The following is a 27,706-nucleotide window of genomic DNA, read 5'->3' as shown; positions in this document are numbered from 1 at the left end:
CCCAGCTCCTCCGACTTGGAAGAAGCTTCCACATCTGCTTGACACGACTAAGCTAGAGCAACCGGTACAATTAAAGGGAAGGGCTGGGGGGGGGGGGGGTTCTTGCAGCTTCTTCAGTGGTGATATCTGAAAAGGTAGCCCGCTAGGTGGAAGGCCCTGGGAGTCAAGGTAAAGCGACTATTGTGCGACTCGGGAATTTGTTGTGTGCCCCAGAAATGAGCCTTAGCCTGCACCAATCAGGGGCTGAGGATACAAGCAGCCCAGGGTCGGAAGAGCCGAGAAACTGAGGAGCCCAAGGACCGAGGGGTCGAGTGGCTGAGGATAAGAGGAGCCAAGGATACGACAAGCCGAGAGGCCAAAGAGCCAAGACGCTGAAGTGCTCGAGTTTCCGAACTCCAGGCAGGAAAGGAAGAACTCACCTGCAGGCTGCCGGGCCACCTGCAGCGCCTCAGCCCACTTGGCCTGCGCCCGCGTGGGTGGGCGGGCCTGAGGCGTGGCCACACCTTCTGAGTCCGGCCACGCCCCCCACGGCGTGCGCGTCCCCGCCCGGCGCCGCTTCGCGCATGCGCCGTCCGCGGGAGACGGAGGTTGTAGGCGGCGGTGGCGACGGGACGCGCGCTCTCGCTCTCGCCATCGTTCCCTCGCGCTGGTCCGCGCTCGCGCGCCGGGGCCGTGGCAGCGGCGGTGGTGGCAGCAGCGGCTGAAGCGGCGCGGGGGGCGGGCCGGGGGGGGGGGTGGTCGGGGCGGGGATGGACCGGGCGCGGCGGCCGGAGCGGCAGGAGCCGGCGCTGGAGCCCGAGCCGCGGCGCTGGCGGAGACGCCGGCTGTCCGTCGCCTCCCCACCGGTGAGTGACTGGCCCAGGCCGTGGGTGGGGACGGGCGGTCTCCCTAGCGCGGCCCGTCGCGGCAGCCGGGCCTCCTCGCGGCCTGGAGCTGCTCGGACCTTTTGCCGACCCGGCGGCGGCGCCGAAGCCCCGGGCCTCCGCGGCTGGACCCCGCGTCGCCGGGCCTCCTGCTTGTCACTGGGACACCTCCCTCCCCCCACTTCCCGTCACTCTCCCCGGCTCCCCTTCGGGCTGAGCTGAGCGAGGGGCGTGTGAGGACTCGTGCCCAAGGCCCTAGGCCTCCCAGCCAGCCGAGGTCTTAGAGCCCCTCGTTCGCCCGGCCTTGCGGTCCCCAGAAGTTGGCCACCGAGAGTCAGCCCTTGCCACCAGAAACCAGTCGTGCACCTTTTGTTTTGATTCTGAACTTGTGGTTTAACTTGGAGGAGGAAGCCCGCAGTCCTGGGGAAAATCGGTGAGGTGGGAGTCTATGTGGGCTGGGCTTGCCCCTAGGATGCCCTTTATTAACCCTTTTTGTAGAGAGCAGTGGGTCGCAGGGAGCTGTGCTTCGCTACAAAGCCTGAGATGTCAGCCTCAGCCAAAGTGTGGATGATGTTGGTCCAGTGGTCCAAGTGTCTGTCCGGCCCCATTCATAGACAGCGTTGGTGGAGATCCCCCTGATGGATCTGCTGAGGCGATATCTAGGAGTAGCCCACTTGAGCTGTTGGCGAATTTCTTTGCTTTGGTGACACGTTTTATCTTGGTCTTGGTGGATTGTAGCCAATGCTCTGACTTAGGTGTAACTGAGAAAAAGAGGACCATGTACCCCATCAAAGCGGTTGTTGTTAAGTCTGACATAGTTGTCAAAAACGAAAACAAAAAACCATGTGCCACGAGCATCACTGTGAAAGGCTGGAATTCCTAAACTGGCTTTTATTTAAAAAAGAAAAACAAACACAACGAAACTCCTAAAATTGGAAAGCACATAGCCACTATAAAACATAACACAAATTTAATTTGTTTCTCTATCTAGTATCTTACATTTTAGAAGTTAAACTAAAAACTCTTGTCTTTTTTAAGTATACAGATAGAATTTGTGTATAGAAATTGTCACAAAGCCTGGAGGAAAAAGAACCTTGATAGAAATGTTAATGACATCCAATTTCTCCGGGAGGTGGGGTCTGTCCTCCACCTTCATTTGCAGATTAGAAGATTGAGACTGAAATTGTGAGTGGGTGATAGTTTTACAGTGTCATGCAACAGAGATGCTTAGAGGTGGGGTTTTAACTCAACAATACCTTGTCCTCCACCAACAGAGTTGGTTGGTGTTTTTTTGAATTCACACACCCACTCTCTGGCTAGTGGAGAAAGATTAAAAAGCTGCTTCTGGTTTGTGGGTGGTAACCTTTTAATTTCTAAAGAATTTTCAGCTGCTCACAGACTAGATAGCTGATGAGCCCCATAGGAAAATTCTGGATATTAAAAATTCATTAGCACATGATCTGGGTCTCTTGTAATTATGAGCGTCTATTAAAGATTTGGCAGGGTGTCAGTGCTGTGTACTCTGTATAGGAAACGAGATTTCTCAGAGCTTTACATCTTAAGATAAACGGAAGCACACACAGCTGTCAGTGTTATGTCACTTTGCAGTAGTTGAGTCTTTGGTGAACATAAAAATCCTGGAGTTTCAGTATCTTGCATTAGTTGGTGAACACCAGTACTTTGAGCTGTTTGGCTCATCTCTTCTAGAACAGTACACCGTTTTTTTTTTGTTTTTGTTTTTGTTTTTTTTAATAGGAGAAAGCCTAAACTCTGTGGCATCATGGACCATTCATTCGTTTATTCACCAGATATTTAGCCCTTATTTTGGTCCAGAATTCTTTCTAGATTGTAGTAAAGGAACAAAAGCAGACAAGGCCTCTGCCTCAGTAAGCTGTATTCTATGTGTGGAGCTGAGGAGTAGGCAACAAATGCACAGACAGGACTGTGTCAGGTAATAGAAGACAGAAGGCAGTAAGCTTTGCTTCGTTCCTGTTGTTTTGTGAAGGAGAAAGCAAATAGTTTAGGCTTTGAGCACGCAGCCACTGTTGCAGCCATGCAGCTGTTGTCTCAGTATGTGCCCACCAGACAGAAGGTGAACTGGCATGTCTATTTTCTAGTTACACATGGACAACGAAATTTTAATTTCATTTATCCCTCAACTATTTAAATATGAAAAACTAATCTTAGTCCACAAGCCTTACAGAAACCTGGGACAAGCTGTAACTGGATTTGTTTAGGAAAAGTTTGCTAATTCCTAATGGGGACTATGATTTTAAAAAACAAGAAGCTGATGTGACAAGTGAGTAAGTAGGGGTTAGGTGGAAGGCAGCTCAGAGAGAAGCCTTGCTAGGGAGAAGGTACTTGAATTGTGACTTGAAAGATGAAAGCGCTTTCCTGACAGGCGGAAGTGTGAAGATCTGCAGAGAGAAATGACCATGTTCCTTGCATTGAACTTCCCCATACATCATGCCATTCTTGCCTTCGTGTCTTTTTAAAAACTTAATTTATTTCTGCTTCCCGGGTATACCGTGGCATATGTGTGGAGATCAAAGGATAACTTGTGAGAGTTATCTTTTACCAGGCTTAGCAGCGAGTGCCTTTATGTACTGAGCCATCTCAATGGCCCAGCCTTTGTGTTCTTTTTCATCCTGACTTTCGACTAGTTTATTGCTGTCCCCCATCAGATTTTAAAAATTTACTTGTTACAGAATATTTTTGGTTTGTTTGTTTTTGGAGACAGGGTCTCTCTATGTAGCCCTGGCTGTTCTGGAACTCACTATGTAGACCAGGCTGGCCTTGAACTCAGATCCATCTGTTTCTGCCTGTACACCATCTTGCCCAGCTATTATAAAATCTTAGGAGTTGAAAGAAAAGTTAATTCTCATTCAGTTACTTTCTTAAATTTTCAGAGTGGTTTTTTAACCTGTATATGAACAGCTTTCATGACAGAAAATTCATGACTGTTTGTAGATGTGATTGTTAGAATGTTCCTTTTGTGAGATTTAACCTTCTTACCTGGAAGTGAGCTTGTGTGGCTGTTCCTTATTCCATACTTAGGCCTGAACATTGGTGTGTTGACAGAAATCCCTCACATAAAGTGCAGACTGTATTAGACAACCCTCTAAACTCAGAAAATATGTTGTGCTTATTTTTTGTGTATGTGATCATTTATAGTTCTTATGCACATTAAAGGTCAGGAGACACTGAGTTTAATTGGAGGAAGGAACAGGGAAAAGGAATTTTTATGTAGATATATGTAGGCCTCCAAACCCTTTGCTTTTAAAAATAGTTAACCTAATCTCTAGCAGAGTGTGGGAGATGGAGAATTCTGATGGGTTGCTTCCTTCATTCAGATTTTAATCCTATTGTTAAATTAAGTCTCCATCACACTAATAAATGCTTTTAGCTGTACCATGAATATTAAGGTGATGTGTAGGTAAGGGCGTGGGACAAAAAGTAGCCAAACATATGTACTCTGTCCTGTGAAAAGTTGTTGAGAAGAACTTGGCCACCTGCTTCCTGTCTTTCCCTATTGGCATTTCCTGTTGTGGCTCTAGGGAACAGCTGTCACTTTCTTTGTCCTTGAGTTTTGGTCACATTTTACCAGAAGTCAGCTGGTATGTTAAATGGGTGTATGAGGATTATTTTTGCCACATGGCTCTTAAAGTGTTTGAGCATTGCTATTGTGTTTTGACATTTAACTTTTTACCTCTCTGAGATGCTTTTTGTTTGTTTTTTGTGAAAGGGAGAAGTTTTTACATTTCTTTCTTTTTTTAACATATATTTATTTGTGTGTGTGTCTAGGCGTGTGTGTGTGTGTGTGTGTGTGTGTGTGTGTGTGAGAGAGAGAGAGAGAGAGAGAGAGAGAGAGAGAGAGAGAGAGAGAGAGAGAGAGACAGCACTTGTGGAGGTAAAAGGACAACTTTCAGGAGTCAAGTTATTTCTACTGTTGGTTTTAAGGATTGAACACCCCGCTCCCTGAACATCTCTCTAGCCCAATTGTTTGCATTTCTTGTTGCCTTTTTCTCATTCCTTTACCATTTGGATTGTTCTTGTAAGTGTGCCTGTTTAATCTCTCCTTTACTTTGGTGCCCTGAAGTACATATGATGATGCAAACTCAAGTTTTGGGTCTCCTTCATGAAGCCTTCTCTTACAATTCAGACCTTTCTATTCCTACCACTTCTCAGTCTTTTGGCTGAGATCGGTGTAGACTTTCTATTTCTCATGCTTTCATCTCTGCCTTTTAAGCTTTCTTGTATTGTGTGCTGTTTCATGTGCACTGTCACTACTTCACAATAAGACAAGCTTCATGAAGGCAAAGAGCACATACTTTAGGCATTTTCTTTCTTCTGTGGTTCTGGGGAATCACACCCAGAGCGTGTATATGCTAGGTGAGCACTTTACTACCAAGTAACACTTACAGCTTTTGGCATTTGTGTGTGTGTGTGTGTGTGTGTGTGTGTGTCCATCCCAGATCCACTGAGTAAAATTATAGGCAAATATTCTATCACAAAATGTTGCTTTAAAAAAAATAGTAAACTTATTTATAGGATACTATTAGATTTCCAGAAATATTATGAAGCTGGAACTGAGAATTCTTGTCTCTTTTGTACTATCTTTCCTTTTATCAACATCTTACATTAATGTCGTACTTTAGTTATAATTAATGAACCAATATCAGTACATTATTACTAAGTCCACACTTTCCAATCCTTTTTCTAATGCCCCCTTTCATTCCCTGGATTCTACCCAGGAAAACTCATTGTACTCAGCAGTCCTGGCTACCCCTCTCCTTTTGTTTGGGGCAATTTCCCAGACATTCCTAATACTTTTGACTATTACTGCTCAGGTGTTTTGTAGCATGCCCTTCAATTAGGATTTATCTGTTTATGTCATGGTTAGACTGGTGTATAATGTGCCTTTGGAAGGAAGATCACTGAGACAGAATGTCATTTTTTAGAAAGATTTATTTGTATGTGCTTGTGTTTAGGTATGTGCACACAAGTGCATTTGCCTGTGGAGGCCAGAAGTAGGCATCAGATTCCCTGAGCTAGAGTTCCAGACAGTTGGATGTGGGTCCTCTGCAAGAGCAGTATGTGCTCTTAACCACTGAGACATGTTTGATGTCTCCAAACACCTAGAATATCATTCTCACCCTCCCCCACCCCACCCCTACCCCTGTCAGGTTTGTAGCCTATCGGTGTAATTTATCAGTGTTGATGTTAACCTGAATTACCTGCCTTGAGGTAGTGTTTTTTTCCTCTTGTGAAATAATTACTCTCTACTCCCATACCTTACTATATTCTCTAGAAAAAAGTCACTATGCCCAGGCCACACAGGTGTGAAGAGTCCTATCCCACCTGCTTATAGGTAGTGTATCCATGTGGTTTTTGTTTCTCAGACTGTTCCAGGTCCAGGAGCTCTTTTGCTTGTCTTTTCTACATGTCTGTTGTATATGTGTTTGATTGCTCACGTTCCTACAGTATAAGGTATCCAAAACTCAGCCTGCAGGTTTTCTAGTCCAATCCTGTATCAGTCAGTTTTCTTCCTTTCTATTGGAGAATGGTCTTAGAAGCCAAGGTCTGGGTGTTAGGTGTGCTTATTGATACTGGAATGTCATTGCTCCCAGGCTTTCTCTTAGATGATGAGAAATGGTAGTCTCTGCCACCACATTATCACTATTTCCATGTGCAATTGCCTGTGATGCTATTAAAGTAAACACTAGGCCCCAATGTCCCCAACTCTTAATATATTATCATACTCTTCCCTTGTTAACTGAACATTTTACTTATTATTATTTTATGTGTATGTGTATTTTGCCTGCATATAACGTGTGCGGTGTCTGTGGTGGCCAGAAGATGGCATTGGATCCTCTGGGACATTATAGATGGTTTTGAACTGTAATTTGGGCACTGGGAACAGAACCTGGGTCCTCTGGAAGAGCAGCTAGGTTCTCTTACCCACTGAACCATCTTTTCATCTCTTTCTCATTATCTGTATCCTCCTACTTTGCCCTGAGAAGCTGTCTGCCACTTATTTACTTAATTCTTCAGTTCCAGCCTTCATGTACAGTGGCTTCAAGGTGGTTAATTTGTGCATATTTGGGTGACAGCTGTATTAACTTGAGGATAGTGCTTCTGGACAGTTCCTTTCCTTTTCATCATTCAGACTGAATGTTTCTTCAGTTGGTCCTGAGCTTGTCTCAGTAGTTGTAATAGATTTCATTCTTCTGTCACATTTTGAGTTCTACTCTGGGAACCCAGTGTGTCCTGATTATTTAAGAATATACTGATTTAGTTCACTCTGCTTTAAGGTCTGTAGGGCTTGGTAGACTTTTATATATTGTCTAAAAATATGGCTGGTCCTGTTTTTTACCTTTATTTTTCTGATGTGTATGTCAATGTGTGTGAGTATGTGGGGTGTGTATGTGACTACACATGTGCAGAGGCCAGGGAGAACATTGAGTGTCCTGAACGATCTGTTACTCTCTGCCATATTGTTTTGAGACAGTCTCTCTGGTTGAACCTGGAGCTAGGCTGGTGGAAAGCAAGCCCCAAAGATCTTCCTGTCTTCACCCACCACACCACTGGGATTACAACTCTATACTGGCAAGCCCAGCTTATTTGTGAACACTGGGGCTGTGAAGTCAGGTCCTCATGCTTGCACAGCAAGTGTTCTTGCCCACTAGGCCCTCTCTCTAGCTCCTAATAGTTAAACTTTTTTTTTTGGTGTGATGTATGTGTTTGTGTGCATGTGGAGGGAAGAGATTGACTTCAGTTATCTTCCTTGATTGCTTTCCACCTTATCTTTCTGAGACAAGGGGTCTCAGTGAACCAGGTGCTTACCAGTTGGCTAGATTGTCTGGCCAAGGAGTTCCCAAGATCCACTTTACTCTGCTTCCTCTGTACTAGAGTTACAGAGGTGCAGGATAATGCTGGGCTTTTTTTTTTTTTTTTTTTAATGGGTGCTGGGGATCTTGGACTTGGGTCTTTCCTCTATATAGCAGACATTTTACCATTTCTCCAGCCTAATTTTTAATATCTTATATTTACAGTTACATTATCGTACACAATAACTTCACAACACTAGAAAATTTACACTTTCCATGTTTGTTTTCCCCTCCTTAGCTTTTGGAAGCCACTCCTTAATCTGCTATAACTTTCTTTTTCTAAAATGTCATATTAAAAATTTTAAAGTGCTGGGGCTAGAGATGGCTCAGCAGTTAAGAGCGCTTGCACCTACTGCTCTTGCAGAAGACAGCAAGGAACTTTGTTTCCTAACACACACATGGCAGCTCACAACTGTCTGTAACTTCAGTTCCAGGTAATCCCAAACCCTCTGCTAGACTGGGCACTGCATACCTGTGGTGTACATATAGAGATGCAGGCAAACAAAAAAGATGCTGAGAATTGAACTGAGGTCCTCTGGAAGAGCAATCAGTGCTTTTTACTACTGAGTCATCTTTCCAACCTCTTGAATATTTTTAATGAAAGAAACTTTTTTTAAGTATTAGGTGATACATGTACTAGGTAACAGGCATATAGTCATGTATTTCTACTGTAAATCCTTATGATGCAAAATTCACAACTGAAATGTGTAATTAACACTCTTCAGAATGCTCTGTTCCATGCTTTTTAGTATATTCATAATGTTGTCCAGTTGCTACCATATTTACTCATAACACTTATTTCCAAAAGAAACCTTTACCCATTGAATAGGCTTTCTCCATCCTCTGGTAATTGCCCATCTTATTTCCTCCCCATGGATTTGTCTCTTCTGGATATTTTATATAAAAGAAACCTTATGATAATGTAGGCATTTGCTTCTGCTTTCTCTCCCTTGCTGTTTCTAATGGTCCATATTCTAGCATGTTACAGTACTATTTGGTAGCCAAATATTTCATTGATAGGGGTTGGAGAAGTGGCTCAGTGGGTAATGGAGGTTACTGTTCTTGCAAAAACCTGAGTTTGCTCCTCAGCACTCACAATGGTTAGCTCTGAACTGCCTGTGATTCCAGCTCCAGGGGATCTGAGGGCACCACATGTGCATATTTGTTCCCCCTCCACCATATATGTAGTTGATAGTAACATAACTCTTTAAAAATTCCTTTGTATAGTTAACACTACATTTTATTTATGGCTTTATCAGTTGCTGAATGTTTACAATATTCATATAGCCCAGGCTGACCATGAATTTGAGGTTGGCCTTGAACTCCCAATCCTCCTACCTCTGCCTCCTAAGTGCTAGGATTTCAGATGTGTATCCCTTGCCCAGCCTTTACTTTCTTAATGTTAAGAATCATGTTGTTTTGCTAGGCATGGTGATATGTGCCTCTTGTCTGAGCTACATTTGAGATGTGAGGATATCTGGAACTCCGGAGTTTGAGGCCAGTCTGAACAACATAACAAGGGTACTGTCAGAAGAGTCAGGTGGCAAGGAAGAGAAAGAAAGGAAATGCTAATTTGAACTTTCTTGTATGGATTTAAAGAAAAAATAATTGACCGTTTTTCAGTTGAATTGATGTGGTTCTTTGGATCACTTTATGACCGTATAAACTGGAAGATCTCTACAGGTTTGGAGTGGGGTTGAAGCACTGGAAGTTGCTAACTCCCCTATAATATTCTTAAGTGAATTCTGAAGTCACATAATTTTATTTTTTACTATTTTTAAGAGTAACAAATTTTTATCCTTAGCTGGGTACCAATAGGTAACCTTGAATTTTGTCAAGAACATCCTAGATTACATTGTGTACTATTGAGTTGTGTCATGGAGGAGCAAGTAATCGTGTTAGGGAAGTTGAAATGTTGGGTCTGGTGGAGGGCTCAAGGGATGTGAGTGGATCCGTTGCATTTAACATTATGTATTTAGAGGAATCCTGGGCAGCATTCCCATTCTGTTCTCTGGCTTCAGCAATATTGAATTACAGCGATTTTATTCTTACTAACCACATTGCCTCTGTGGTCTGAACTATGATACTCTTTTCCTTTCTCCATCTGACCCAAGTTTTGTTGTTCAGCTACTGCTCTTTGCTTTGACTAATTAATTTTCCTCATGAAGACTTGGCAGAAGTTTTCTTCTTTTGCCAGTTTAAAGCAACTTGGCTGATTCATGAAATTAGCCTTCTTTAAAAGAACATTATTTGCTGGCTTACTTTTTGACTGACTTCAGGACTGTCTGCAGACATTGAAAAGAAAATTATATATTGATCTCCGTACTTTATCTGAAAGTGCTTTTCTATATGCAACCCCTTCAAAAGGTCTGAAAACCACCTGTAAATGCAACACTGGACCAGATTTTAGTTTCATTTCTCCAAAAGACACTCAGTTATGGGACATACATCTTAAGAATATTGATTCTGTTTTAAGGGAAAGCGTGATGGAACTGAATTCTGTTAAGGTTATTGGTGTTTTTTTTTTGTTTGTTTGTTTGTTTTTTGAAAGATGGACACCTCCTTCCCTTCTTTCCTTTTCCTCTTTCTCTCTCTCTCTCTCTCTCCTTCTCTCCCTCTCTTCCTCCTTCCCTCCCTTCCTTCCACTCTCTGGAAACAGGCAAGGTCTTAACTGTGCGGTTTACACTGGCCTCTAATTCAGTTTGTATCCCAGGCTGGCCTTAAAACTCTCAGAGCTGCTGCTGCCTCCACTTCTTCAGTGCTCTGGCTGTAGCTGTAAGCCGCCATGTCCAGCTTGTGAAGTCATTTTTCTTTATTTTAATAATACAATTGGATCTTTTTATTATTATTATTTCTAGGACTCTTCATTTGTGTGTGTGTGTGTTTTAGGTTTCTCTATGGAATGTTTCCCCTGATGAAATGTTTCTTATAGTTCCTTTTATAGTTAGTAGTTCTGGGAAAGTCTTTAATGTGCCTTCAACTATATGAGTGTGGAGCTGTTGTTGACGCCTATGTTCTTTTATTTTAAAGATGTTGCTTTACTTCCTGCTGTAGTTGGGTTTATGCTCATCGTTATTGTATAATGTATGGTTGGGGTTTTCAGGCTTTTATTTTCTGTTTCAAAAAAAGTTTTGTTTTTTAGATAGTGTTGTATATTTCCCAGGTTGGCCTAAAACTTGCTGTTTAGCCAAGGGTGGCCTGCTTTAGGGTCTTCTTGCTTCTATCTCCCAAGTGCTAGGCTTACACGTGTGTACCACCATGTACCACCATGTGGGTTCTGGGGGTCAAACCCAAGTTGTCAAACTTGGCTGATGACTCCCTTACCCACTGAGCCAGAGTTGTCTATTTTTGACTCAGATTATTTCCTTCTTGTTATTGTGAGGAATTTTAAGGGCTCTTGGTTCTTAATCCCTTTTCAGATACATGATTTGGGGATATTTTCTCCCATTCTGTTTTTTGTTGTTGTTGTTTTGTTTTGTTTTTTAGCTCCATTTTAAATTTTTGCTCTGTTCTTGGGTCTGGCTATGTTGCATCTGCTGACCTAGAATTCAGAGTCATCCTACCTCACCTTCCTGAGCACCGGTTAATAATGTATGCCACCAAGCTTGAGTTAAAGATTTTTTTTTTTTTATCTAGGGTTTCTCAGGAGTTTGATTTTGATGTGCTTTGGTAGTGTTTTAATTTTCTTATCCTCTCTCCTTGTTTTGTTGAGCCTTTGGGATTTAATGGCTCATCAAACTTCTCTCCCTCCCTAGATAGTTGTTTCATGTGTGTTATTACATGTTATCAGGCTTCTTGAGATTGTCCCAGCTTCACTGCACTCAGTTTCATTGTGATTAGTTTCTTGTTGTGTCTTTACAGTCACTTTTCCTCGTTCTGCTTAGTCTCATGCAGCCTGTTTTGGTCAGCCACTGTTCTTTCCTACATAATCTGGCTGGGGAGAGAAGCAGGAACACAGCCTTAGCTTGCCACCAAAATAGAACAAATTCTGTAAGATTGCTGACAAGGACACAAAAGCACCGTGTCAGATTAACCTTAACATCCCTCAGTTTCCATGTTAACTTTTGGTATCCTGCAAGATTATTTAACATTTCTGCTCAGGGAAATTTGCATTAGTTCTACAGTATTTATTTCATTTGGTGCCAGAATGCTTGTGCTGTTCAGTGGACTTCTGACTGCTAAGTTGATTTGGGTGTGTTATGACCATCATTCTTGCTGTGACACACTTGAAATAAGTTCCTACATATTTATAATTTATACAAATGAGTTCTATTTTCTGCTTATCAATGATTATAGAGTGTTCCTTGGTTTTTGCTTTCATTGGTAACTCTGCTGCCAGCCATTTTCTATCATTTCCATGTGTTCATGTTAATTTGGAATTTTTTTTGTATGAATGTTTTGCCTGCATTCATACCTGTTTGCCACATGTATGCTTGGTGCCTGTAGAGGCCAGAAGAAGGCATCAGATTCCCCTGGAACCGGAGTTACAGGTGGTTGTGAGCCACCATGTGAGTGCTGAGAATTGGACTCTGATCCTCTCTGCAAGAGCAGCCAGTGCTGTTAACCACTGAGCCATCTCTCCAGCCCCTAACTTGGAAAATTTTACAGACTAAAAACTGGTAGCTGTTTGTTAGCCAGTTGTTAAAAAAATAAAACAAAAAACAGTACATTTTTATTTAGAGTGTGTGCACACACACGTATGTCACAGCACACATGTTGGGGTCAGAGGAAAACGTACTGGAGTCAGTTCTCTCCTACAGTGTGCTTCCTGGGAATCAAGCTCAGGTCCTCAAGTTGGTGGCAAGTACTTTTATCTGCTAGATCTCCCTGGCCCTGTCATTCACATTCAGTGATGTTTGTTTCTCATTCTGCCACCACTCTGTCCAGAAGATAGTATCCTCAAGAGAAGACATACCCACCATACTTTGGTCACATGCTGACACTTGGGGAACAACTGTTCTTGGTCACAAGGTTTGGAAAGAGAGTTCAGACTCCCACATTGGATTTATTTTTTTTTTTTCTATAAGGATTTGCTTCTGTGTCTCTTTTTAAAGAGAACCTTAGGGGAAGCATTTTGGATTTCAGCTGCTCACCATCTCTGCAAAGCCAGGAGCTCTGCTGCTGGGTGTCTGAGATGTGTCCTTTTCCCCACAGGGTCACATCGTACAGGTACCCAGAGCTACACACAGTGATGATGCATCCAGACACTGCCCTCTTTAGGACTCAGTTCTTTTGTGCACTTGCTCTTTTTCTCCTATTTCTTTTTCCTTCCAACAGTTGTACTAGCTCAGTAAGAATTTCCTCACTGTATACAATATAGCATCTCATTGCTCAACACTGGGCTGAGGTATCAGAAAGCAGTTTGGTTGAGATTGTAACTTTAATGAACTTTGCTTTCATTCTGCATAAACTTGATGGTTCTGGGAAAGTTAGTATACATAGCAGTATGTGGGCATATGACTTTGTAGTTAGTTTCAATATCATTGTCAGGAAGAAATATGTAAATTTTGAATTAGAAATTAAGATTCCAAACTCAGTTCTGACATTACTGTTTTGCTTTGAGAATTGAAATATGTTTTTTCATCTCTAAAATTGGGAAGTTGCTTGTTTTAGACAACCTCATGGGATTGTTAGAATTAAATGAAAAAGTTGGTGTCAAAGACTATAGAGGGCTGTTGCTGCCTCATTGCACCATAGATGGAGTAGTTCTTCATTCCCGTTTCCAGTCTTGTGTTCTGAACACCTCCGATAGTGTAAGCCTGCTAAGATCACGACTGTTTTCAGTCCTAAGGATCAAACCCAGAGCTTTGTACAAGCCCTCTCCTCCTCCTGGCTCCATGAGCGAATTTTAAAATCTCCATTCTTAATCATGGATACACAACAGTTTTACAATGTCCCAAGTTTTTACCGAATACTATTCAGTATACTTTATTTTAATTTTTTTAATTTATTTTTATTTTATCTTCATTGGTGTTTTGCCTGCATGTATTCTGTGCAAGGATGTTAGATCCCCTGGAGCTGGAGTTACAGACAGTTGTGAGCTGCCATGTGGGTGCTGGGAATTAAACCTGGGTCCTCTGGAAGGGCATCCAGTGCTCTTAAACCATTGAGCCATCTCTCTAGCCCCTTGTTATTATTTTTTGAAACAGATTCTCACCATGTAATTATAGTTAGCCTCAAACTCGCCATGCAGTCCAGACTAGTCTCCAATCAATGAGCCCTACCTGCCTCTGCATCCCTGCATGCTAAGATTAAAGGCTTCTGCCACCATGCCCAAACCAGTATACTCTATAAGGTTTTACTTTTTCTTATTTAGTATATATGGGTGTTTTGCCTGTATGTGTGCCTGTGTAGTGCATGTGTGCAGTACCTGCAGAGGGCATCAGATCCCCTGGATCTGGAGTTATATATGATTGTAAGCATATATATATATATATATATATATATATATATATATATATATATATATGGGTGCTAGGAACTGAACTTGGATCCTCTAGAAGAGCATCAAGTGCTCCTAACTGCCAACCTATTTCTCCAATCATTACTCTTTTCATTTTTTAAATTGTATTTTATTTATTTTGAGGCAAAGTTTTACTGTGTAGCCCTGGCTGGCCTCGGACTCACTATGTCGACCAGGTTAGTCTTGAACTCACAGAAATCTGCCCACTTCTGCCTCCCCTTACCCCATGACTCTATAAAAATGTATTTGTTGAGTATGATACTGAGAAGAAAAAGTAAAATCAGAAACCCGGGCATGGTTGCTTGTGCTGTAGTTCTAGCACTCTGGAGGCTTAGGCAGGGAGATTGTCATGAGTTCATAGCCAGCCTTGGCTACATAGTTAGTTCAAGACGAGCCTGGGCCACAGAGTAAGACCCTATTTCAAAACAGCAACTACAACAAAAGTATAAGCTTAGTAGTGAACTATTTTGCTTTATAAACTAGTAGCTTGGACAAGGCCAAAAGCATAATTAACCAGTGAGGTGATTGTTGCAAACAAAAATGAGAGATGACCATTTGAGCTAGAAGGTAGCAGAGACTGTGATGCGTAGTTGATTTGAAGTGTGCTTTTCTAGCACACTCAGCAGGTTAAGTGCATAGATTGGGTGTGTGTTTCGGAACAAAAGTAGAGAGGCAAGGTCCGTCCTGAGGGTTTTGCACTACATTCTTAGTAGATGCCCTTGCTGTACATTCAGATGGGAAAGACTGAAGGAGAAAATCACTGGGAGAGGTAAATAGTCAGTTTTGGACATCCATAGAGACGACTCAGCGATTAGAGGTGCTTGAAGAGGCAAACAAGATTTAGGAGGGAAGGGTCTACTGGAGGCATAGTTAAGGATAAAGCAAGGATGAGATACCATGAAAAGAAGTAAAGAACTTTACTGATGTTTACAGGTCAGATAGATGAGGAGGGAACACAGAGAGGTAGATTAAAATGGAGTTAGAGAGGCTGGCTCCCTGAAGCCAGTGAGTGGAGTGGGTCAAGGAGTAGGGAGTAAGCCACTGTGTGTAACACTGAGAATTAACCATTTGTGGAAAAGAGATAGAAACATGGTCAGATGATTTTAGTGGGTCTGTGAAGGTTAAAGTCTGATTGGAGATGGAGTCTTTGTAAAAGCAAATCACTTTCTATACCCTGATGAAGTGGGATATTTAGATAGAAATCTGCAACTCTGGATAAATACACCTCTCCTACCGCCACTGTGGTCCCTGGCATCAAATGCAAAAATGGTTGCCACATCCCCAGCCCTAGATAAACACCTACTTGTTTAAATAATATTACTGACTACTGCCTTGATTAATTTGTTCAATTTAAGTAATGTTGGAAGTTTTTCTTTGAGGAAATCTTTAGGAGATTCTCAACCAGTGGCTCTTGGTTCCTAAGTGTTTCATACCTTGAAGTTTTATATTGACTTGGTAATTACTATGAAAAGTAAGAGAACTGGGGATTGGCTAGGAAACAGTGGCTGTCAGCAGTTCTTCTTCCTAGGTTATATAGGCTAGAATGGCACCTTAAATTCTAGTCTTGGTCTGTCAAAGGGGCTTATGAGCGCCTTTTGTGTTCTTCCTGTCCATTCCCAATTAGAAATATCCAGCATATGTGGTCTCCTTGGCCAGATATGCTTATATACAAAGCTTAAGCAAAGTGGTCAGGGGTGACTAGATCCAGCTTGGTATAGACCTTTGTGTAAGACTACTTTTTCTTCATTTATTTATTTAAAGGTACTGTTGAGTACTCAAATATCTGTGGTTCTGTTCTAGGTATTTAAGATATAATGAATAAAAAAAATTATGCCTCATTAGAGTTTATGTTCTAGTGGAAGTGCAGTAGCAGATTGAGGCCAAAATTAGTTTGTAGACTCAGGCTAGTACTGTCATCTTAATGCATTGGGCTTCAGAAAGCCCAGGGAAGGTTGTTGTTATAAGTCGAACTTTCCTTTCTCAGACATTGTTGGGGAAACAGGAAGCAGCTAAGCAGTTACCTGGAAGACATGGTTGTGCAGGGAGGTTAAGGTTACCAAAGTTTATTCTCTCCTTTTTAGACTCTTCTGTACAATGGCTATTTATGAGAGTGACCCTGTGGCAGTCAAGGTTAGCAGCTGTCCAGAACCTTTCACAGGCAAGACCCTATGCCAGATGCAAGTATTCAGACAGTAATATTTAAGGGTTCACTTGACAAATCTTTCTAATGCATAATATAATTCCTAAAGTGGTTTTGTCTAAAATTTTTTACACATTTATTTCATGTATAGGAGTCTTTACCTGCATGTAAGTATGTATGTGAACCACATGTATGTCTAGCCCCCACAGAGGTCAGAAGAGGGCATCAGCTCCCCTGAAAGTGAAATAACAGATCTCACGAACCACCATGTGAATGTTAGGAACCAAACCCCAAGTCCTCTGCAAGAGCAACAGATGCTCTTAACCAGTGATCTGTCTTTCCACCCCTGTTGGTTTGTTTGCGGGTTTTGTTTTGAATTTTTTTAAAGATAGGATCTCATGTAGTCCTGGCTGGGCTCAAACTCCCTGTATAGTAGAAGATGACTTTGAAATTCTGACCTCCTGCTTCTGCCTCCCTCATGTGGAACTATAGGCCTGCACCACCACACCTGGTTTATGTGGTACTAGAGATGGAACCCAGGGCCTTGTGCATGCTGGGCACGTACTGTTACCAACTGCTGTACATCCCCAGTACCAAAAGTGGTTTTGAAATTTAAATTAAAAAAAAAAATATTAAATTTATTTATGTATGTTCATGTCTCTGTGAGCATATGGTATATATGTATGGGTACCTGCAGAGTCTAGAAGAGGGTTTCTGATCCTCTGGAGCTAGAGTTATGGGTAGTTGTGAGTCACCTAATGTGGGTGCTGGGACTAAATTTGTGTATCCCTTGGGAAAGCAGCAAGTGCTCTTAACTGCTCCTGTATCTCTCCAGACCCCAGTTTTGAATTTTTTCTTAAATTACACTTTCTTTGGTGTAATTATGTCTTGAGTGGGCATGTGAATCTGGAGGTCAAAAGACAGCCTGCAGAAGTTGGTGCAGACATTGCCAGGTACCTCTACCTGCTGAGCCATCGTGCTGATTATTAATTTTTTGCTTCTAACTTTGTTTTGAGTAGGAATTCCAAAATGTTGAAACAGTTCAGAAATGACATCTTGCTTTAATCTCTGATTCCCAGCTGCCAGTTTTTATCCTTGAGGGGGCATAATTTTTAAACCAATTTTTGTGTCTTCCAGATATTTTATGTACATATACATTTATATTTCTATTTTACCTTTAAAAAACTCAGAAGCCTACTTGCTGAAACACATTACTGACATTGGTTGTTTTTGCTTTGTTTTGTTTTGTTTCATTAAGATAGATTACTACTGACAAACTTGCTTTTTTTAAACAGTTGTATACTGTTTCATGTTATGTATTTACCAGGATCTTTTTAAAAGTTATATGAGTCTTAAATCAGTGTTCTAGGGCTGGAGAGATGGCTCAGAGGTTAAGAGCACTGGCTATTCTTCCAGAGGTCCTGAGTTCAATTCCCAGCACCCACATGGTGGCTCACAACCATCTGTAATGAGATCTGGTGCCCTCTTCTGGCCTGCAGGCATGCATGCAGGTGACACTGTATACAAAATAAATAAATAAATGAATAAATAAATAAATAAATCTTTTAAAAAGAAATCAGTGTTTTATTGCTGTGAAGAGACACCATGAAAAGAATTAAAAGAAACCATTTAATTGGGGCCTGCTTACAGTCTCAGAGTCTATTTTCATCATGGCAGGAAGCATGGCAGCTCACAGGAAGACATGATGCAGGAGAAGTAGCTGAAAGTTCTACATCCAGATTCTGGAGGCAGCAAGAAGAGAGAAACCCTGGGCCTGGTTTGGGCTCTTGAAACTTCAGAGCCCACCCCCAGTGGCATACTTATTCCAACAAGGACACACCTCCTAATCTCTCGCAAGTAGTACCACTTCCTGATGAACAAGTGTTCAAATATACAAGCCTACGGGGGTCATTCTTATTCAAACCACCCCAATGTCTATGTGCCTTTAAGGATTTATGTGCACCAACTGCATACAGGAACCAGAGGTAGAGGCAGTTGTGAGCTACCTGATGTGGATGTTGGGAATCAAACCTGGATCCTCTGGAAAAGCATGTAGAGTGCTTAGTAAGAATTCTTTTTGTTTGTTTTCTTGTTTTTGTTTTTTGAGACAGGATTTCTCAGTGTAGCCTTGGCTGTCCTAAACTCACTCTATACACCAGGCTGGCCTCGAATTCACAGAGATCAGCCTGCCTCTGGATTGCCGGGATTAAAGGTTTGCACCACCACACCTGGCTAGTAAGTATTCTTAACCTCTAAGCCATCTCTCTAGGCCTCAAGATTTTATATCTTAAGTTTCCTATAAACAAATTCTGCACATCTTTTTTCCCCTTCTCTTGTTTTTTTAAAATTAATATTGTTAAATTTTCAGTAAATTAGGATATTTTTAAATAATGAGAGAAACACCCTCCATTTAAGGAAATTCTGCCTTTGTGCTTATAAAGAACTTTTTTTTTCAGATAACTAAACATATCTGATAACTAGTTTTTAAATTTAAAATGTGGTTTTTCTCTGCTAGCCTTTTAAAAAACTGTGTGTGTTCATGTATATGTGAATACATGTGTTCATGTGTTTGTGAATGTGTGTGCACATGCCATGGTGCACATATGGAGGCCAGAGGACAGCTTGCATAAGTCAGTTCTCTCCTTCCACAATGTGGGTTCTGGGGATTCAGCTCAGGTTATCAGGCTTGGTGGCAAACCTTTACTTGCTGAGCCATCTCTTTGACCTACTTCTGATATTCTTTAGATTACTATCAAATCTTGGTACCAGTTTAATGTGCTCCAGCAAAACTGCTGCTCTATTCATTTCCATCAGTAGGAGTGTACCACTTAGGATATACTCAATAGTAAGCAGTCACAGTAAACTAAACTCAACCACTGATTGAGACAGTGAGGAATTAGTTGTCTCATAAAAGCAGATGCAAGAAGACAAGTAGTTGAGAACTAGTTAACTGTCTTAGGAATATGCAGGATTTAGATGCTGTATTTTGCCTCCTTTTATCTTGGTCTCAGTTCTCTATTGGCTTTGCAGCATCTATGTGTCGCCATATGGTTGCAGAATGGTTGCCTCATCTCTACTCATCATAGCTAACTGCACTTAATGCAGGAAATGGAGGACAAAATAGTTTCTGCTCAGAAAGTGATTTCATTATAAATGAGAAGAAAGTAATTCCTAGACGCCTCCCAAACAGTACTCTGTAAACTTTGGTGTGCATAAAACTAACAGGGACTATGGGAGTCCAGTCCCTCGATAGTTCCCTCCCAGAGTCAGGGAAGAATCTACAACCAGCTGATAATTAATCTTTGATGATAGGAAATGAATCTATATACATGAAACTCCCTGGTCCATACACTTTATTATTCTGAGTCAGTTCTCTTCTCTACACAGCTTCTATTCTGCTCTCATGCTTAGCTCCTTTCTTGCCTAATTTCTCTATACATTTATCTGCTGTCCCCTCTAAGTTCTATCTTAATTCTTTCATCTTAGTTCTGCCCCATCTAGGTTCTCATCTATCTAGTTCCTTCCCATCTTAGCTCCTCTCCCATCTCCTTCTTTCTCATCTTGTTCTTCCTTACCTTGTTCTTCCCCATCTGGCTCTTCCTCATCTTCCATCTTGTACATCTAGTACTCTTTTCTAGTCCTCCAGTCTAGTTCTTCCCATCTCAGTTCCTTCCTTTCCAGTTCTTACCCATCTAGTTCTTCCATTCTCTTTTTTCTTTTCCGTCTCATCCTCAAGTCCTCTACCTCAAAACCTCCTCCAAGTCTCCTTATACCTATTAGTTCTCCCCAAGTCTCTTGAGTTATTTAGTTATAAACCCAAGCACTAGCAATCCTTCCCCTCCAGCCAGGTCACCAGGTTTGAATTCCTACAGGGTCATAAAGGCAGGTAAGAATTTTCCTCAGGCAGTGACTCTCCGGCTTTCTTTTACAACCCAAAAAGGGAATGGTTAAAGAAGGTCAACTAAGAGCTAATAATCAGTTAGTATATCAAAAAGGGAATTTATGTACTGAATCTATATTCCTAGAAGTGGTTAGGTAAGAAGTTAGGAGTCTATAATGTTAGTAATATATAGGCTGTATAAGAAAGGAGGGTCTTACCTTACGTTGCACAAGAAATAAAGCTATTCACCTGACCTAGGAGACAGGTGTTGTTTCCATAAGGGTGTTACCTTAGTTCAGGAGATCATTTGGCCTTTGGTGCTTGAAAGGTATTTTAGATAAATACACTATTAGAAGTTCTTGGAACCATACATAGCATACAAGAAAATCATTGTAGGTACCAGCTAATATATATAAAGCTAAAACATCACCAAGACTTCTTAAGCCATGGCTTGACCTTTGGAAAGGTCCATGACCTTTCCAAGTAGTAGCTTCTGTCATAATAGCTGGATTCCATTACATTTTCCTGCAGCTTGCAGCATAAAACTACACTTACAGGTTGTTAAAACTCAAATTTAGGATATCTTAGGTTTGGAATGGGCCTAAAAATTTGTATTTCTATTTCTATCACATTCCCATGAAATCCTAACATTGTAGATCAACAAACCATGTTTTTAGTTTGAGTTTAAGTTATACACTGCCTTGTATAACATCTCGTACCTTTCATTGGGTGTTGAATTGTTGTCCTTGACCCTGAGTGTGTCTGGAAATCAACAACCATGAACAAAGTATGAGTTCTTATTAATGAACAAGGAGAAATACTTGTTGAACTAACAAATAATAACACGTTTGCTGTTAGGAATAATGCTTCAGTGAATATCCAAGTGCCAAAGAAAAGATAGATGTAGTTAAATTTTTTAAATTTTTTACTTGTTTATTTGATGTGTATGAGTGTATTGTCCACTTGTATGTCTGTGTACCATGTGCATGCCCAATGCCCTTGGAGGCCAGAAGAGGCATGGGATCCCCTGGGAGTTACAGATGGTTGTGAGGCTTTATGTGGGGCCTGGGAATCAAACCTGGGTCCTCTGGAAGAGCAGTAATCACTCTCAACTACTGAGCCATCGTGTGGTTAGACTTTCTTTTTTTTTTTTTTTTTCCTCCCCCCCCCCCCCCCCCCCCCGTGTGCTTTTTAGAGAAGCAGCTAGTTGGCTAGTTGAGGGACTATAATCTCATTTCAGCCTGGCCAGAGTTAAAACTTGAAAGACCAATGCTGCTTAATCTTTGTATAATAAATTCATGGTATTGTATAACATTGGTTTATTTTGGGAAACAGTTTCTCTCAACTGTTGTTTTTCTGTTCCTCATCTATGAGTGAAATCATACTTGAAATTCTCTGTATTGTTTGATGATTCATAGTTTTAGATTTGAGGCCTAGAAAATCTGAATTACACTGTTACTGTTAGCACTGAGAAGGCAGAGACACAGCTTTATGCTATTATCCTCAGTAACTCCAGTTCCCTTAACCTTTTAGGGATCTTCCCTTATGTCAAACTGGGATTCATGGATTCAGTGCAGAAAAGGACTTCAGGCCTAGCCAGCTTGAAGCAGAGTTGAAGATTTAATGTAGGCACAAGCACAAGGACTGGGAGAAAGAAGGGGTTACTCAGAAGCAGAAAGGCATCCCTGAGCATGAGTGGGTTTTTCTGAGAGAGAGAGAGTTACAGAAAATAAGACATTTAAGTCGGGGGTATGGCTTCCTAAGGGGAGAGTCATATAGAAAGTAAGAGTATACCCAGGTGTGGGTATGGGCTCCTCGAGGAAGATCATAATTGTTTCAGCATTAGCCATATGTACCATTTGATTATATCTCTCAAGTTACATCTCAAAAGGTTACTTAGAAATGTTTTTTCTCTTTCCTCCTTTTTAAAAAAATGATTTTTGTTTTATGGGTTTTATGAGTATTTTGCCTGTATTTATGTCTATGTACTGCACTTGTGCAATGCCCATGAATGCCAGAAAAGGGCATCAGATCTCTTGGAACAGGAGTTCAAACTAGTAAGTGTGAGCAGCCTTGTGGGTGCTGGGAGTTGAACCAGGGTCCTCTGAGCCATCTCTGCAGCCCCCTTTTCTCTCTTTTGGTAAGTGAGATTATAGGGTGACCCTAGAGAAAGTTACAGTCTCATGAGGTAAAGCCAGACGCCACTAGAGCTGCACAAGGGCTTTAGTGCATGTCCTTTTCCTTGTAAATGGGGCTTCTGTGTGATTCCTAGAAAACTGCAGGTTTATAGATGGGGAGAGAGAGAGAAGGCCTTAAACAGCTGGTAACTGTACTGGAAATTTTGCTTTCCTGGTAAGAGACTTCAGCCAGACTTGTAGGTGAAGGGCTCCTCTACCTTCTCATGCCCCTATAATTTGCCCCATTTTCTTATCCTGCTTCATTTCCAGTGTTGTTAAGGTCAGAGCCCGGGCCCTGCAATCCTGAACAAGCCATGCTTGGCTACCCATACTCAATAGATCAATTCAAGAAACAATAGTGAAAAGCAGAAAAAATGAGATCCATTTATTCATGGCTGCGTTGTGAAGAGGAACAAATAATGAGATCCAGTAGACATTGCACTCCCCCACCCCAATCCTAGTCCATCTTCTGAGGCCCTAGTATGATGTTTAGATTTAAATAGAGGTTAAGAGGCATGCATAATTAAGCAGTTCTGGTCAAGGTGTGGTCCTGCCCATCATTGATCCATCATTCTCTGGGCTCCAGTCTTCAGGAAGATGGTCTAACAAGTTATTAGAACTGTGAAATTTCTTCCTGGAGATAAATCTCTCCTTTTGTTGGCACTGGCTTTAATCTTTTACTTCTTGCATGTGCTTTCTAGGGAAACTCTTCATTTCTTGAGGACATCTTTTTCAATATTCTGTTAGCCAAAGGGAAAGGCACGTGTCTCTTTAGAATATCTTAATTTCTGCTTGCAGTACTTCCTAAATGGTGTGGGTTTTAATTTATTTTTGTTTTGAGACAGAATCTCACTATGTGGCCCTGCCTAAACTGAAGTTTGCTGTCTTCCTAGCTCCAAGTGCTAGGATTACAGATCTGAGCCATCTTGCCAAGGTATTTGCTTTTAGTTTTTAAATAGCATATTTTGATAGTGAAACCTCAAGGTTAGTATGGAGCAATTCAGATGCTATTAGGGGTTAGTGTAGTCTTTATAGGTTAGGGGCTGTCTAGGTTAGGGTTAGTATTACTGCAATGAAACACCATGACCAAGAGCAGGCTGGAGAGGAAAGGGTTTATTTGGCTTATACTTCTGCATTGCTGCTGTTCATCATAGAAGGAAGTCAGGATAGGAACTTAAACAAAGCAGGAACCTGTAGGCAAGAGCTGATGCAGAGGCTATGGATGAGTGCTGCTTACTGACTTGTTCCTCGTGGCTTGCTCAGCCTACTTTCTTATAGAACCCAGAACCACCAGCCCAGGCATGGCCCCACCCACAATGGGCTGGGCTCTCTTCTATCAATCATTAAGAAAATGCTCTATAGGCTTGTGAACAGCCTAAGCTTATGGAATTCTCAATTGAGGTTCTCTCCTCTAGTAATTATAGCTTGTGTCAAGTTGACATAAAATTAGGCAGCACAGGGCCCAGTTCCTACTACCACACTGTCTTTACCTCAAGTATCAGCCACAAGCTTAGGGCTCTGGATAACATCAGACTGCAAATTCAAGAGTTCCCAAGACTTGCTTTGGTTAGGTAGTTCTTGAGACTGACTCTCAAAACTCAAGAAAGTGCTTCTTAGAATTACAGCTTGATTATCTTAAATGACCTGAGTGCTTTCCACTAATATTTTAAAGAAATTTTGAGTTTGAAATTATTGTAAATTTCACAGGAAGTTTCAAAATTAGTACATAGAGTCCTTTGAGCCCTTCACCAAGCTTCTGACAAAGGTAGCATCTTATATAGTATCAAAGTCAGGAATTTGACCTTGGTATAATATGTTAGCTAGAGACTTAACTTTTCACCAGTTTGTACATGTGATCAGTTCTGCATATGCTTAGGCATTTGCAGTTTGATCTAATTTAAAGGTTTAACCCACCATTACCACCTCTCTGTGTAAAGTTCTGCTATAGGTATGAATCTGAGTCCAGAAAGTACTTGCTAAGATTTCCAAGTTCTTGTGTTCCAGAACAAAGAATTGGACCAGGGATACATGGATAGTCATAGACATAAAGACAGTTTATTAAGAAAAAAAAAGGGAGGGAGCTGGACGGTGCTGGCACACGCCTTTAATCCCAGTACTCAGGAGGCAGAGGCAGGTGGATCTCTGTGAGTTTAAGGCCAACCTGATCTACAAATCAAGTTCCATGACAGCCAGGGCTACACAGAGAAACCCTGGGCGGGGACACTGAGAATGGAAGTGAGCTAGAGATCTGGGATAGATCCAGGGCTCAAAAGCCCTGGGTTATTTACATAGCATCACTTTCTGTGGACGGATTTTTATTTGGGCCACCAGCTCACAAAAAATAACAGAGACTTACTGATTATGAACGCTCGACCTGTAGCTTAGGCCTGTCCCATTAGCTATTACAATTTAAATTAACCCGTTAATCTATGTTTTGCCTCATGGCTTTTTAACCTCTCTTCTATCTTGTACCTCCTCTTTTCTCCCCGTGTCCTCTGCCATCTCTCCTGTGCCTAGATTCATCTGCTTTTCCACTCTCTCTCTCTGGAAGTCCTGCCTAACCTCTTTCTGCCTAGTTGTTGGCCATTTAGCTCTTTATTAAACCAATCAGAAGGCACCTTGGCAAAGACACATCTTTACAGTGTACAAAAAGATTATTCCACAACCTTTACCCACATAGGGCTATCAGGGCAAATGGAATCCTATAATGTGAATCTTTTGTGATTGACTTAAAAAGTTCACTAAACATTATACCCTTGATCCATCAAAGTTGTCTAGTCTGCATATCAGCAGCTCTTCCCTTTTATTCCGCTTATCTAGGAATGGGCATGCTGTAAATGTACCATTGTTTGTTTAAACATTGACCTATTGAGGGACATTTCTGTCGTTCCAGTTTTGTGTATTGGCTGTATGAGGATTCATGTTTTTATGTGATTATGTTTCTGTTTCTCTGGAATTAGCACCAAGAATACAATTGCTGGGGTACGTGTTTAATCCTATAAGACGCTCCCAAGCTTGTGTCCATCTACCTTGCCACTGGCGGTATGAGACCACAGGTATTCTCTTATAGCTTGTTTATTCTTTTTGTAGCATGGAAACGTGGGGTGTAACAAATTTAAGAAACAGTTCTGTGGGCTAGAGAGAGAGCGCAGTTCAGAACCCTGGCTGCTCTTATAGAGGGCCTGGGTTCAATTCCCAGCATCCACATGGCAGCTCACAACCATATGTAACTCCAGTTCTAGGGGACTTGTTGCCTACTTCTGACCTCCACAGGCACCAGGCATGTGTGGTACATATACATATATGCAGGGAAAACATTCATACACATAAAATAAATCTTTAAAAAATTATATGAAAAAATAAAGTTATTTAACTAAACTGAGAGCTCCGTGCATTGACAGTTGCTTTTGTACTGATCAGGTGCTCAGGAGAACAAGGTCAAGGATAGGTAGTTGGCTCTGGAAGAAACTAATAGCTGAAGAACAGGCTAGATTGTCAATAAGCTTTCATTCTGACTCATTAGATCAATTTTTTAAGTTAATTTTACTATTTTATGAGTGTTTGCCTAAATATATGTCTGTATACCAGGTGCATACCAGTTGTCCTTGGAGTCTAGAAGAGGGCATCAGATCCTCTAGAACTGGAGTTATAGACAGTTGTGAGCTGCCATATGGGTTTTGGGAACTGATCCTGGGTCCTCTGGAAGAACAGTCACCACCGCTGAGCCATTGCTCCAGCCCTCTTACTTAGTCATTGGAAACTTGAAGAACCAGTTTCTTTCTCTGTATCTCTTTATTTCTCTAGAAATGTTTATCTTTTCTTAAATTGTTCATAATCTATGATAATAGTTTTTTACAATGTGAATCTTATATTTTCATCTTTTTCATGAATTATGTTTTTATGGCTTAAGATTGTTGAAATACCATTGTAAGTTATGTGCTTGCATCCAAGTTGGTGATTTCCCTAAGCAACTGTATCAACTTGGGGCTTCTGAACAGTCACTGTGAAACTGCATGTTTTTTTTTTTGTTTTTTTTTTGTTGTTTTTTTGTTTTTTTTTTTTGTTTTTTTTGTTGTTTTTTTTTTTTTTGTGTGTGTGTGTGTGTGTGTGTGTGTGTGTGTGTGTGTGTGTGTGTTTTAAGGCCAAAGAAGCTATCCAAGAATTTTGTGAATAAGGCTAAGAATTGACCGTGTGTGTGTGTGTGTGTGTGTGTGTGTGTGTGTGTTTTAAGGCCAAGGAAGCTATCCAAGAATTTTGTGAATAAGGCTAAGAATTGACCTTGCCAGAATTCATAGGGAAGATGTCTATTTTATTTTGTGCAGTGGAAAAGGGGATTTCATTAAAAGATTGTCCTGATTTTGTCTCCTTTTTCCTATTGAAAATACTCCCACCCTGGATCCATGCCTCAAGTCTCTAGAGATTCTTTAGATGCTGTTCTTTGGGTAGAATTATAGTGTATTTGGGTGTATTTGGTGACAAATTGAGTAAGAAGTTCAGTTTTCAAGGCAAGTCAGGGATTTGTCTTTCTTTGGGAATTGACAGTTGAGATTTTTTTAAAAAATAAAATAATAATAACAAAAGCCTTCTAGTTACATTATTATAAAAACTGCAGTCAGTCATAATAGGTTCAAATTGCTGTCTTAGTTTATTTGGTGGTATTTAGTGTTTTGATAGTTTCTTTGAATATGCAGGAGATGATCAGAGGAAGGCATATTATAATTGTAAATAGTTTTCATTATCGTAGCTAATGGGGCCTTGCTAAAAGTGTCTTATGATAGTAAGGGTCTTAATAATAGGGTTACTGGATGTTGAATGTTTTGTGACCCCATAGTTGAACTTTGACTTAGGTGGCCTAGAGCATGTTTGATTATTTTGGAACAGGATTCATGCTGGAACTTAGGGTCTGGTGGGGCAGTCAGAAATGTTAAAGGTTAAATTCCAACTGTGATAGTGGTATAGGAGCATATAGACAATGAGTAGCCATTGACCAGACAAAAAAAAGAGAACATCCTCAAAAAGTTATTTCTGTGCTCTGATGAGGATGATGTTAACCTGACAGACAGGAGGGATGGCCCAGACAAGGGAACATATAAGATTCAAAGGCCTGTAATGAGTGTTCCTCTGTCCCACTAGCCGGCTCCCAAATAATGACACAGAGAGACTTATTAATTATGAAAGTTCGGCCAATAGCTTAGGCTTGTCCCACTAGTTCTTATAACTTAAATTAACCCATTTATATTAACCTATGTTTTGCCTCATGGCTTTTTACCTCTCTTCCATCTTGCACCTCCTG

The 27,706-nt window shown here is 41.1% G+C and overlaps 1 protein-coding gene across 6 annotated transcripts in view; it reads left to right on the top strand.

Annotated features, from left to right (window-relative positions):
- Positions 1 to 718: 718 nt before the first annotated feature.
- Positions 719 to 27,706, top strand: part of Tmcc1 (transmembrane and coiled-coil domain family 1) — a 172,728-nt gene continuing 145,740 nt past the window's right edge. For 4 of the 6 annotated variants that reach the window (XM_076567670.1, XM_076567663.1, XM_076567665.1 and 1 more), the window contains exon 1: positions 719 to 845. The gene's annotated coding sequence lies outside the window, so the exon portion shown is untranslated. Of the gene's footprint in view, positions 846 to 1,049; positions 1,297 to 22,967; positions 23,348 to 27,706 lie in introns of those variants that run through there. The other 2 variants (XM_076567669.1, XM_076567668.1) reach the window with 2 other exon arrangements.

The sequence above is a fragment of the Peromyscus maniculatus genome, chromosome 3 (assembly GCF_049852395.1).
Source record: "Peromyscus maniculatus bairdii isolate BWxNUB_F1_BW_parent chromosome 3, HU_Pman_BW_mat_3.1, whole genome shotgun sequence".
Taxonomy (NCBI): domain Eukaryota; kingdom Metazoa; phylum Chordata; class Mammalia; order Rodentia; family Cricetidae; genus Peromyscus; species Peromyscus maniculatus.
This window is presented reverse-complemented; position numbering and strand designations above follow the sequence as displayed.